This window comes from Sciurus vulgaris (genome assembly GCF_902686455.1).
Source record: "Sciurus vulgaris genome assembly, chromosome: 16".
NCBI classification, from domain to species: domain Eukaryota; kingdom Metazoa; phylum Chordata; class Mammalia; order Rodentia; family Sciuridae; genus Sciurus; species Sciurus vulgaris.
Window position 1 is genome coordinate 54127292 of NC_136477.1, and position 12989 is coordinate 54140280.

Here is a 12989-nt window from a genome sequence, read left to right on the forward strand (position 1 = left end):
AAAATTAAAAATTAAAAAAAATGATAGTAACAAGTGTGGACATGCATGCAGAGAAGCTGGAACCCTCATACATTGCTGGGTGGGCACTCATGTAGCTGCTCTGGAAAAAAACTTTCTCAAAATGCTAAATATTGAGTCACCATGAGACCCCACATCCCACTCTGAGGAACATAGTGAAAGAACTGAAGATATGTGTTCACACAGAAACTTGCACATGAATGTTCATAGCAGCATTATTCCCAACAGAAACTGAAAACAACCAAGTGTCCATCAACTGACGAGTGGGGTTTTGTTTATTTATATGATAGAATCCAGCAGTGAAGACTAGTAAAAGATGGATAACAGCCCACAACCTAGAAAAACCTCGAAAATACTATGCTAAGTGAAAGAAGCCTAATACAAAAGACCACATATTCTGGGATTGTATTTATATGGAAAGCCTAGTATGGGCAAATACATAGAGACAGGAGGTGGACAAATGGAGGCCAGGGAACAGGGCAGTGGGAAGTAATGCTGATGGGCACATGGCTTCCTTTAGGGGAGATGAAAATGTTCTGAAAACAGATCAAGATGGTGGGTAGAGAATGTACTAGAAACTCCATGTTATGGGCCAGGCTATACCGGCAATGACCAAACAGACTCCATTTTACCTGGAGATTCCATGTCATGTAGGAAATGCTTCTCCCGTGGGAACACCCCACTCTGTACCCATCAACAATTGCTTAGCATCACATGTTTGGCAACACAAAATGGTAGTTCTTATATAATGCAAAATTGTTCTCTTTTTTGGTCCCTATTTTTCTTGGACAATGTACCCTGTCGGAGAATGACTGTCTAAATGTTCTCACCCACTCTTTAACTTGGACCTGACTAAGGTCATTTTGACCCACTTCCCCTTCTACTTAGGATTTTAGATCTCATGATGTTACTAACTTTGTAGTTTTGAATCATCGCAACGACCACTTATGATTAATGTACCAACATGCTTTACTTATGGTATAAAACCCCCTGCAACCCTACGCTTGGGGCTGTTTTCCCAACAGTCATTTTGCGTGTGGGTGAGACAGTCAGTTGGCCGGCTAATAAAGACACTCAAATTTGGACTTTTCAGTAGTGATTGGTCTGTCCTGTCCTTAAGTTGTGCCCCACAACATCCTGAACTGCCTACTTTAAAACGGTGAATTCTGAGGTATCTGAATCTATCTCAAAAAGTAAATCTATCTAAAAAGTAGTTTGGTAAGCAGACATGATATCAGAATCCCATCTGCTTGACTGAACTAGGGACCTCTCATCATTCACCTCAGTTTTTTGGTCAAGAAATGGAACTGAGCATTCGAATATGTCCTAGAAGCGTGCTGATTGGCTTGTCATTGCCAATACGGGCTTTCATAATGGAAAATGGCATTTTATTTTAATTCTGACAATTTTTTTGTAAGAAGAAATCTTTCATGTGTACTTAGTTCCACTGATTCATCCATTTAATTTGTTTATTTAATTGACAAGCCGGTACTGTGTCTGAAGAACAACTCCATGTGGCTGGGACACACAAAGAGGATGTGGCAGTGGTTGGGTCAGACAGATGTAAATCTGGGCCCTAGTGTTACCATTTCCCAGCTGTATGTGATCAGGACATGACTTAACCTCTGTGCCTCGTTTCTTCATCTGTAAAATGAAGACCATAGTATCCTTCATGGATTTTTGGTGGACTAAATCAAATAATGCATATCAGACGCTTAGCACAGTGCCTGGCAAAGAACTATATATACTAGAGGCATCCAAATTAGTGATATGAAACTTTATCAGAAAATGCTAGAATTTGAATCTTAAATGCTTCCCAAAGGCCTGTTTGTGAAAGGTCTGGTCCCTAGCCCATGGCATTATTGGAAGGTGATGGGATCCTTAAAATGTAGGCCCAGTGTCAGGGCCTGTGTCACTGGGGAGTGTCCTTGAAGCTGGTGATGGGACACCCTGTCTCTTTCTCTTCTTCTCTCATTCACTTCCCAGCCATGAGATGAAAGGTTTCACCGCACGCTGTCACCATGTTCTGCCTCACCACGGGCCCACAAGAAATAGGGTCAACCCCCGATGGGCTGAAATCTCACAAAACTGTGGGCTGAAGCAAACCTTTTTTCTTTATAAGCTGATTATCTCAGGTATTTGCTATAGTGATGGAAAACTGACTAACACATGTACCTTCTAACTATATGTCTACTTAAATTAAACTCATGTACAACTACACTAAAATATTATGTATAACATAAAACATACACAAAATGAATGAAAATTAAAATGGTTGAGATTAAAAAAAAATGGATAGCTTTACAATTTTCTTCCTGAATCTGGTAATCTTGTCTTTGCTATACAAATTTTGGGGTGAAAACATCCCTCTTCAGAGACCATTGAGTAGGCAATCAATACAAGTCCTCTGTTATTCTTATTCTGTCCTCTCATTTCCTCTATCTCCCTTCTTCCAGTCTTCTGTCCATTCTGTACCACGCTGGGAGCTGGGAGCACAAAAAGACAAGACACACCCCTGTCCTCATGAAGCTCAAGGGCTAGAAAGGGAGATGTAATATATTATACAACAGGACTTCTAGAACTCTCAAATCAACACCACAACAGAAATATGGCTAGTAGAATGAAAACAGAAGTGACTAACTGTTCGGCAGAATCATAGAAAGCCTTGCAGACATCCAAGGTGGTGCTTGGTAGTAATCAAGTCTGTTGACAGTGGGGTAAGTGGCCTTCAGGAGGACATGCTCCGCCTCTGGTGGTACTGAGCCAGGGGCTGGTGGAACAGCTGGCCGGGTTGTTGCAGTAGGCTGCGGTGGTGGAAATGCGATCAAGTTGGTGACTTAGTCTTCAAACACTGCAATCCCGTTCCCTTGCCAGACACTGTTCATGCTGAGTATGCTTGGAGCTCTAGATTTCCATGATTTCATGTCCCACAACAGTAAAATGTATTTGGACAACACCGTGGAAGGGGCAGCGAAAATTGAGCGGAGAGAAGAAAGCAACTTCCTCCAGGGTCACAAACAGTCACTGGTGACAGAGATGGGTAATTAACTTAATTCTCCAAGGCAGGTGTTTTTTTTTTTTTTTTTTTTTTTTGGTACTGGGGATGGAACTCAGGGGCACTCGACCACTGAGCCACATCCCCAGCCCTATTTTGCATTTTAATTAGAGACAGGATTTCCCTGAGTTCCTTATGGCCTCGCTGTTGCTTACACTGGCTTTGGACACGAGATCCTCCTGCCTCAGCTTCCCGAGCCTCTGGGATGATAGGCGGTTACCACTGTGACTGACTCTCCAAGACATTTTTGATTTGCAATCTCTTAGCTGTTTCAAAAATCACCAGAAAGGCCAAATCATTTATTATTATTATTATTTTTAAAGGAGGTTTGCAATAAAAGCCTTTGCATTAAAGTGGACTCCAGAACAAGATGTCATCCAACTAAATCCTGAGAGGCAGAGTACCTTGTGGAATTCCAACTCTGAAAGGCTCAGCACGTTATGCATGACTCAATTTTGTCTCCAAATATCCTTGTAGGAAAGAAGGAGACATTATCCATCAGACTTGGGGAATGAGGCAGCAGGCTGAAGGCCATACAGTGCAGCCGTGTTCTGACTGCAAGCCCTTTGCTAAGTGTCAAGTTGTTTGCTTTCATTGATCTTCAGCCATTTTTAGGAGCCTACGCTAGTGAAGTTTCAGACACAATTAAGATACAGCCCTTGCTTTCATAGGCCTCCCAAATAGTAGGGCAAATGGGAGCAATGAAGAAATGACCAGCATATGTTGAAGAGCAGCATTAATAGTCACAGAGCCTTGTTCATGTTCAAAAGGGAAACTTGTAACTCCAGCAAAAAAAATTAAACACAACAAATGAAAACAAGTGTTCAACTTGATACAATCTGTGTTCTTGATTTTAAGACAGGAGAGCTGAATTAATTAAATATCTGCCTTGGGAATTTTGTGAGCCTCGGCCAAGACCCAGTTCTGCTGACCTATGGGTGACAGACACAAGACTAACTTGTGAAGAAAGGCAAGACATGGTCACAAGATCAGGTCAGATCAAACACCTCATCCTGTTGTTTACAGATGGGAAGGGGATAGAATTGGGAGAAAATTGTGATGTTTAGCTCCATTTGGGAGCTTATAAAATCTGGGAGACTCTCAGAATCAGGTTTGCAGTGCTTGACTCCCATCCCACAGAGGGTATCGTGTTGCAAAAACTCTTCGTAAGGGGTCCACCCAACAATCCCTGTCTCTATTATTTTAAGTAATGCTGTGACTTTTAAAAAGTATTACTGTGAAGAAGGTGGCGACTGTGAATATATAATACACATGATGACATGAGAGAAGGGAGATGTGCAAACTGGCCTGGCATTTCAGAAAAGAGTGAGGTCTGCGCAGGACCAGTTAAGGCTTTGTGGAGGAGAAGGCCTCTAAGCTGGGCCTTGAAAAGTCAGAAGGGTGATTTGGTAGCATATTTCAACAAATAGGCGGGAAAATGTGGGGAAGCCAGAAGTATGGAGCTTATATCCTTCAAAAAATCATACATACACTAGAAAGTAATACCCTTTTATAGTTTGAATGTGACGTGTCCCCAAAATCTCACGTGTAAGACAATGCAAGAAGGTGCAGAGGAGAAATGATTAGGTTATAGCATTAAACTAATCATTGAATTAATCCCAGATGGGATTGACTGAGTGGTAAGTGAAGGCAGGTGGGTGTGGCTGGAGGAGGCGGGCATTGGGGGTGTGGCTTTGGGGGCGTGGCTTTGGGTATATATTTGTCTCTCTCTGCTTTCTGATCACCATGTGAGCTGCTTCCCTCCCCCACACTCTTCCCCCGTGATGTTCAGCCTCATCTTGAGTCCTGAGGAATGGAACCTGCTGTCTATGGACTGAGACCTCTGAAACCGTGAGCCCCCAAATAAACTTTTCCTCCCCTACAATTGTTCTGGTTGGGTCTTTTAGTCACAGCAAGGAAAAAAGCTGACTAAAGTATACCCATACTCCTTTAGAAATGAAATAAAATCTAAAGCAAAAAGAATGAAACTATAATTTAATCTAAATCTTATAATATCTTATAATACCAAATGGCTTCCTCTTTTCTGTCCAAGTCTTATTAAAAATTTAATATTCCTATGGAAGCTGGAGCAAAATAAAGAAGGTGGTGGGGGGTGGGAAATCATAAATATACATGAAGAACAGTGGAACAGAAGCAGATCGAGAGGGAGGAAGGACAGGAAGGAACGTGACCAAATCATGTTACATGCATAGATAAGAGAATCGTGGGGAATCCCACTTTATGTAGAAAGTACCAATAAAAATAAATGAGTGAAAGGAAATCAACAGAGAGGATGGGGAAAGGGGGCAGGGAGGAGGGGGGGAAAGATGATGGGAGAAATAGTGATTGAAATCAAATCCTGTGAATGTATGATTTTGTCAGAATGAGCGCACCTACTATGTGTGACCATAATGTTCTGATAGAAACGCTTAATATTCTACCAAAAGACATACTCTTAATGGCTCCTAAATGAAAACTACCCATATGCCCACTAAGATGGATAGGTGATGTTATATTCACACAGTGGCCTGATTTGCAGCAATGAAAGGAGCAATTTGTTGAGTCTCACTCACAAAATGCCAAGTGAGAGATGCTGGGCACAAAAGAGTACATTGTAGAAAAGCTAATTTTAGGGATAGTTAGTTGTGAAGGGAGAGTGACAGTGGGTTCTTTTTTTCATTTGTTCATTTTAGTTATACAGGACAGTAGAGTAGATTTTGACATATCCTACATACATGGAGTATGACTTCCCATTCTTGTGGTTGGACATGGTGTGGAGTTTCACTGGTCGTGTGTTCACATATGAACATGGGAAAATGACGTCCCATTCATTCCACTGTCTTTCCTATTCTAATTCCCCTCCTTTCCCTCCATTCCCTTTTGTCTAATCCAAAGAACTTCTATTCTTCCCTCCCCTCCCCTGATTGTGTGATAGCATCTGCATATCAGAGAGAACATTCAGCCTTTGGTTTTTTGGGATTGGTTTGGGAACCAGTTCCATCCATTTACCAGCAAATGCCATAATTTCATTCTTCTTTATGGCTGAATAATATTCCATTATGTATATAGACCACATTTTCTTTATCTATTCATCTGCTGAAGGGCGCCTAAGTTGGTTCCATAGCTTAGCTATTGTGAATGGAGCTGCTGTGAACCCTGATATGGCTGCATCACTGTAGTAGGCTGATTTTAAGTCCTTTGGGTATAAACCGAGGAGTGGTACAACTGGGTTAAATGGTGATTCCATCCCAAGTTTTCTGAGGAATCTCCATACTGCCTTCCAGAGTGGTTGCACCAATCTGCAGTCCCACCAGCAGTGTGTGAGTGAGACTTTTCCCCCACCATCCTTGCCAACATTTATTGTTACTTGTATTCTTGATAATTGTCATTCTGACTGGAGTGAGATGGAATCCCAGGGTAGTTTTAATTTGCATTTCTCTAATTGCTAAAGATGTTGAACATTTCTTCATATATTTGTTGACCATTTGTATTCTGTGAAGTGTCTGTTCAGTTCCTTTGCCCATTTATTGATTTTTTTTTTTTGTACGTGTGTGAAATTTTTTGAGTTCTTTATGTATCCTGGAATTAATGCTCTATCTGAGGTGCAGGTGGCAATGATTTTCTTCCATTCTGTAGGCACTTTCTTCATGCTCTTGATCGTTTCTTGTGCTGTGAAGAAGCTTTTTAGTTTGCTGCCATCCTACTTATTATTGATTTTTACTTCTTGTGCTTTAGTATTTTTGTTAAGGATCAGTTGCTGAGCTGACGTGTTGAAGTGTTGGGCCTACATTTTCTTCTAGTATGTGCAGGGTCATAGAAATAGAAAAAGTAGTTATGCAATTCATTTGGAAAAATAAGAGACCCAGAATAGCCAAAGCAATCCTTAGGAAGAGAAGGGAAGGAGGCATCACTTATGCTGGGTAGTTCTAGTAGAAAAAAAAAAACCAAAAACTGTTTTGAAAATGCTGCTGGGAGACAGTGGTGATTTCAAATCCATATTTATTATTAAAAGTTTTAGAGTGGTAATAGAGAGCATTTTGTTAAGTGAAGTGAGCCAGACTCAGAAAGACAGGTGTCCTGTGATTTTTCTCACATGAGGGAGCTAGAGACAAAAAAAGAAAAAAAAGGGATGCTATTGAAATAAAGGGAGGCTGGGTGTGGTGGTGCACGCCTGTCATCCCAGTGGCTCAGGAGGCTGAGGCAGGAGGATCGAGAGTTTGAGGCCAGCCTCAGCAACTTAGAGAGGCCCTAACCCTCACTCAGTGAGACCCCATCTCTAAAATATAAAAAGGACTGGGAATGTTACTCAGTGGTTAAGTGCCCCTAGGTTCAATTCCCAGTACCAAAAAAAAAAAAAAAAAAAAAGAAAAAAGAAAAAAAAAGAAAAAGAAAAACAGAAAAGAAAAAAAAGGGAGACGAGTAGGAGAGGAAGGGGCTGGGGGATGGGGAGAGGAATAAGGGGAGGCACTGTGAAATGAAATTGAGGAAATTATGTCAGGTGTATGTATGAATAGGCCACCATGAAACCCATTCTCTGTATAATTAATATGCACCAATTTTAAAAAGAGTCTCGTGGTTGTATTTAGAAAGTTCTTAAAGTTTTTTTAACCCCATGATAGCAAGAAAAGTATGAAAGTTCAATTTTCAAAGCTAACTTTAATCTTTAATTAGCATTTTAATTTAAGGATTAATCTCCTTCCTATTGCTATTTGCAAACCATGTTGAATCTCTACATTGACATTTTTAAATAATTGCTCATGGTAAATTAGTGTTCCAGGGCATCTCTTCACCAACCAGCACTCCTGAAGACTTATTTCTGAGCTCTGTATTCCCCACAGGAGATTGTCCCGATTCATCAGGGACCAGGCCCACTAACAACTGAATAAGGAGAGATAGCAACTACCAACCAATGAGAGCCCTAAGTGACACACACTTGTGTGCACAGCTCATTCCCCATCTCTGGTAGCTTTCAGTATGTGTATTTACCTTGCAAAAACTACAACTTAAATACCTAGTTTCCATGCAACTTGAAAACCTTTGCCAAATTTAAGGGCGGCTGTGTCAGGTTACATGCACCCATCAGGAGTGAGGCCATTTGGAAGAACCAAGTGAGAAGAATCTAGATGGCGCCTGAAGTCAATGGCGGTCATTTAGACCTGAGCATACCAGACTCAGTCTCTCCAAATGTCAGTTACAAGCCTTTCAGCACGTGACCTGGAGACCCTGGACAACCTTTGACTCAATCCATACTTATTTATACAACCAATCCCTTAGGAATGTCTCAGGTAGACAATTCTAGGGTAATTAAACTCAATAGTGGCAAAGTTCCTGGTGAAGACACCAATAACTTTCAATCTCATGAATGTGCCTCTTTTTGGGTGGGTAGGTGTTATGGTTTGGATATGAGATGTCCCCCAAAAGCTCACTTGTGAGATGATGCAGGAAGGTTCAGAGGAGAAATGATTGGGTTGTGAGGGCCTTAACCCAATCAGTGAATGAATCCCTGATGGGATTAACTGAGTGGTAACTGGAGGCAGGTGGGGGTGTGGCTGGAGGAGGTGGGCACTGGGGGTGTGGCTTTGGGGGCGTGGCTTTGGGGTATATATTTGTATCTGGGGAGTGGAGTTTCTCTCTGCTTTCTGATCACCATGCGAGCTGCTTCCCTCCACCACACTCTTCTGCCATGATGGCTGCCTCACTTGAGTCCCCCAAAATGGAGCCAGCTGTCCATGAACTGAGACCTCTGAAACTGTGAGACTTCTAATAAAAATTTCCTCCCCTAAAATTGTTCTGGTCAGATCTTTTAGTTACAGTAGTGAGAAAGCTGATTAAAATAGTGGGCATGGAGTTTTTAAAACATCATTATATTGATGTGCTACATTTATATAGAATACCCTTCTTATCCATGACCTAAATAGAAATAAGCTTCCATACATTTTGCCTTGAGAGCTCTCTGATTTTCAGAAAGAATTCTCTGGCAAATAGAGCCACACTTTTCTTATTAATGTAAAATGAGCTGAAAAACAAGTTTTAATTTTCTGGCATTTGTCTTCTGAGTTCAAGGTAATTCCTGAGTTTATAAATTATACATTAGAAGGAAGTTAGTAGGATCAAGTTGAACAGGTCTCCAATTGTGTTCAAGGATAAGCCATTTTCAAGTCACAGTAGTCTTGGATATAGGACAGTATAGTGTCCATTCAATAAGTGGTGGTTTAAAGTATTATTGAAAGAACTAGGAGGAATTCCAGCAGCTCCCTAGGCTGAGGCAGAAGAATTGCAAGTTCAAAGCCAGCCTCAGCAACTTAGCGAGGCCCTGAGCATCTTAGCAAGACCCTGACTCAAAATAAAAAAAAAAGACTGGGGATGTGGCTCAGTGATTAAGTGCCTCTGGTTTCAATCCTGGTACAAAAACAAAACAAAACAAAGCAAAAGAAAACCCAATCCTGAGACTGTTTACAGAAATGAAAATAGCAGAGGTAAGCAAACTGGAGTTTCTGGAGGGGGGATGATAACTTCAGTAAGTTTTAGAATGTAGAACAGTTTGATTGTAATACAATAAGGACAGATGTACCAAAATTTCTTGTGGGCTTCTGCACATGGAAATACTTTAAAAGCTTAAAGTGGCAATAGAAGTTAAGTGGTCACATGATCATGGAATTTTTCTGATGGCCTCTAATGGGAGGGAGCAATTCATTGTGTTGAAGAAGTATTGGCTTTCATGTCCCCAACTCCTGAGTTTGTCACTTAGATGTGAGCAAGTTAAAGCCTGTTTCCTTGTCCATCAAAAAGGGATAATAAAGCCTATGTTGAGGGGGTGGACACGGAGACTGGAGGCAGAGAACAGGGCACCCTACAGAAGGCCAGGCACATGGGAGGAACCCCAAATCATTGACGTTACATGGAGGGCTCTTAGTCACAGACTTCAGATCTCAGAGTGCTTAGGAAATACTGCCAGCCTAGCAATTCCAGATCATCACCCAAATTTTGTGCTTGAATTATTTTAACGTAACTTCTATTTTAGGCCATTTTGCTTTTGCCCACAATTAAATTAAACACTGAATGCAAAGAAAGTAAAGAACAAACCACTCTGTAGCAACAGCATGAATTTTGACTGAAAACTACTAAAAAAGAAAGTAGAGGTCTAGGAGCAAATTTCTACCAGGAAAATTCAAATGCTATTTCATACCAAATTTTGTAGTTTCAGCAATAATCATCTACAGTACATTGACAGATACAACAACTGTCAATGACCTTGTTCTTTTTGGGGATAAGGAAAGAGTGTGGTTTTAACCAAACATCAAGTATCAGACTGTTTTCCAAAAGCTATTAATTGGTAGAAGTGTCCAATTAAATAATGAAACATTCTTGCCCTGATTAGCCCTAAGGGTTATGAATGCTACTAGTTCTGCCCCAGTTCAATTCAACCTGTCAACCATGAAGCTATCAATTTGGCTCTGTGGATAAGACAGGAACACAAAGTGTGTTCTCTGGTGAGTGACTGGAGAAATCACTCCTGTTTCTGTCTTTGGGGTATCCCTGAGAAAACACCAGAACCCAGAAGCTGGGACACATTTATTTACTCTTTGTTAGCACTTCATTCAACTACAGAGAGCAGGAAGCAGATAAACATATAGCTACCATTGATTGAACAGTACTTATAATTAATTTCTGGAATTTTATGAAATTCCAGAACCTGAGAAGGTTTCATTTGCTTTTAGAATGCCAGGGATGCCGGTTTACATTTTAATTAGTAGAAACGTAGAAGGAAATATCTTGTCCAATTATGGGCTAGGAGTTCTACATGCACTATCTCATTTAGTAGTCAAAACAACCGTGCAGAATAAGTACTATTTCTTCCAAGTGTGTAGATAAGGTAACCGAGGCAAAAGAGGTTAATAACATGTCCAAGATCATATAAGTAAGAAGAACAAATCCAGGACTGAAATCCAGGTCTGTCTGACTCCAGTTGTGCACTGAGCCATGGTGCCCACTGCTCTTGACCTCTCAGTCTGGAAGGATGAGGATGTAGATAGCCTAGACAGAGGGCCATGTTTGAGGAAGACCACTTATCAGATGGCCCAGGGCAGCAGGAGGCCAGTGGGCACCTGTGTTGGAAAGTGCCAAGGTGGGAGAGTCACCCCTAAGTGAATCCCTATAGTTGGTCCGGAGGAGGAATATATGTCAGATAATTAGGGTAACTTGACCTTGAAACAGGTGTTTTGAATCAATGCAATATTGTAGCTGAAGCAAGTGAGGGGTAACAAAGACGTTAATGAATTCTTTAAATAATGGGGCGTTGTTGGAAAAATAGTTGCAAATGGCATACTTGAATGACATTCAAAGCGAGACCGTTGACTTCCCTTTGAACAAAGAGTATTATATACCCTACAAAATGCAGAACTTTACATAGTGGCCCAGTGCTTTTAAATGCTAAAATAATTTACAAATTCGTTTTCCTTTAAGTTTGTATAGTATAAATTATATAGATTTTTATTACTTTTTAAAAAAACGTGACTACTCTGATATTGGGCTCAAATACATCATGGAGATGGTGAAACTTAACCTCTTGCATTATCCAAAATGGCTTGACAATTAAATAAAAAATTTGCTCAGATTGTATCATGGCCTAAACTACCTTTTAACTATCCTCCTATAATTCAGTTTTGATATTCAAAATTTAATATGTGAAGATTAAAGTCAAAAGTTATACAAAGCTGGGTGCAGTGATGCAGGCCTGTAATTCCAGTGACGTCAGAGGCTGAGGCAGGAGGATCACAATTCGAGGCCAGCCTCAGCAACTTAGTGAAGTCCTAAGCAACTTAGTGAAATCTTCTCAAAGTACAAAATAAAAACGGCTGGGGATGTAGTTCAGTGGTAAGTGCCCCTGGGTTTAATCCCTAGTACAAAAAACAAAACAAAACAAGAAACAAAACAAAAAACAAAAAACAAAACCCACAAAAAACTATACAATTCATTTTGCAATTCTTCTATAAAAAGTCATGTCCCCTCCACCCCAAAGATAATACGAATTTGTAATTGGTAGCATATTTTGTCTTTCTTGTGAAAATAACCATTCTTCAATAAGTTCCAACATATTCTAGAGTTACAAAAAAAGATGCACATAATGCAATTTGCAGCTTTAAAATTGTTCATTCATAATTGTTTAAATGCAGTTACATGTATGAAAGCATTTAATTACCAGCTATCTACATGCTTGCAACATTACCCAGAGGGCTATACTTCTTTCTTAATTAAAAATTATTTGAACTTAATAATAGGGAAATCTATTAAAATGTGAATAAGATGTGTCAAGAAAGAAGTTAACTAAACAGTTAGCAAATCAATTTCAGTGAGCATCCCTTAAGAATTACTAGTAGTCTTCCATATCAGGATATTAGAGCCAGTTCTCTTGTACTTCCTTTGTAAGAACCTTTAATTTTCCTTTGCCACAAAGTTCCTTCGTACTTGCACTTTGTAATAGCACATATTTTCCATGAGATGTCACTTACAAATTCCTGAATGCAAATCACAGCAGATTCCTACCAAGATCCCAGCTGCCTTTTCTGTAGAAATTGACTCAATGTAGCAAAACACAATGAGGAAAAAAGGCAGAGTGAAGTTGAATTCACACTTCCAGATATCAAAACCTCCTGCAGAGTTACAGCAATCAAGAGTGTGGTCCAGGCAGCGGGGACAGATATTTAGATCAAGGGAACATAATTAGGAGGACAGAAAACAAAACAAAAACATCCACAAGATGCTTACATGAACGACCGATTTGAGGGGGAAAGAATAGTTTTATCGAAAAATTGAGCTGGGATAACTGTATATCCATTCCAAAAAAAAGAAAAAAAAAAGTAGGTCAACTCTTACCTCACATTGTACACAGAAAGTTAACTCAATATGGATCGTAAAG

At 40.2% G+C, this 12989-nt stretch overlaps 1 protein-coding gene across 3 annotated transcripts in view; it reads right to left on the reverse strand.

Moving 5' to 3' along the window:
- CFAP20DC (CFAP20 domain containing) overlaps window positions 1-12989 on the reverse strand; it is a 226806-nt gene that overhangs the window by 59083 nt on the left and 154734 nt on the right. The gene's annotated exons all lie outside the window — the stretch shown is intronic.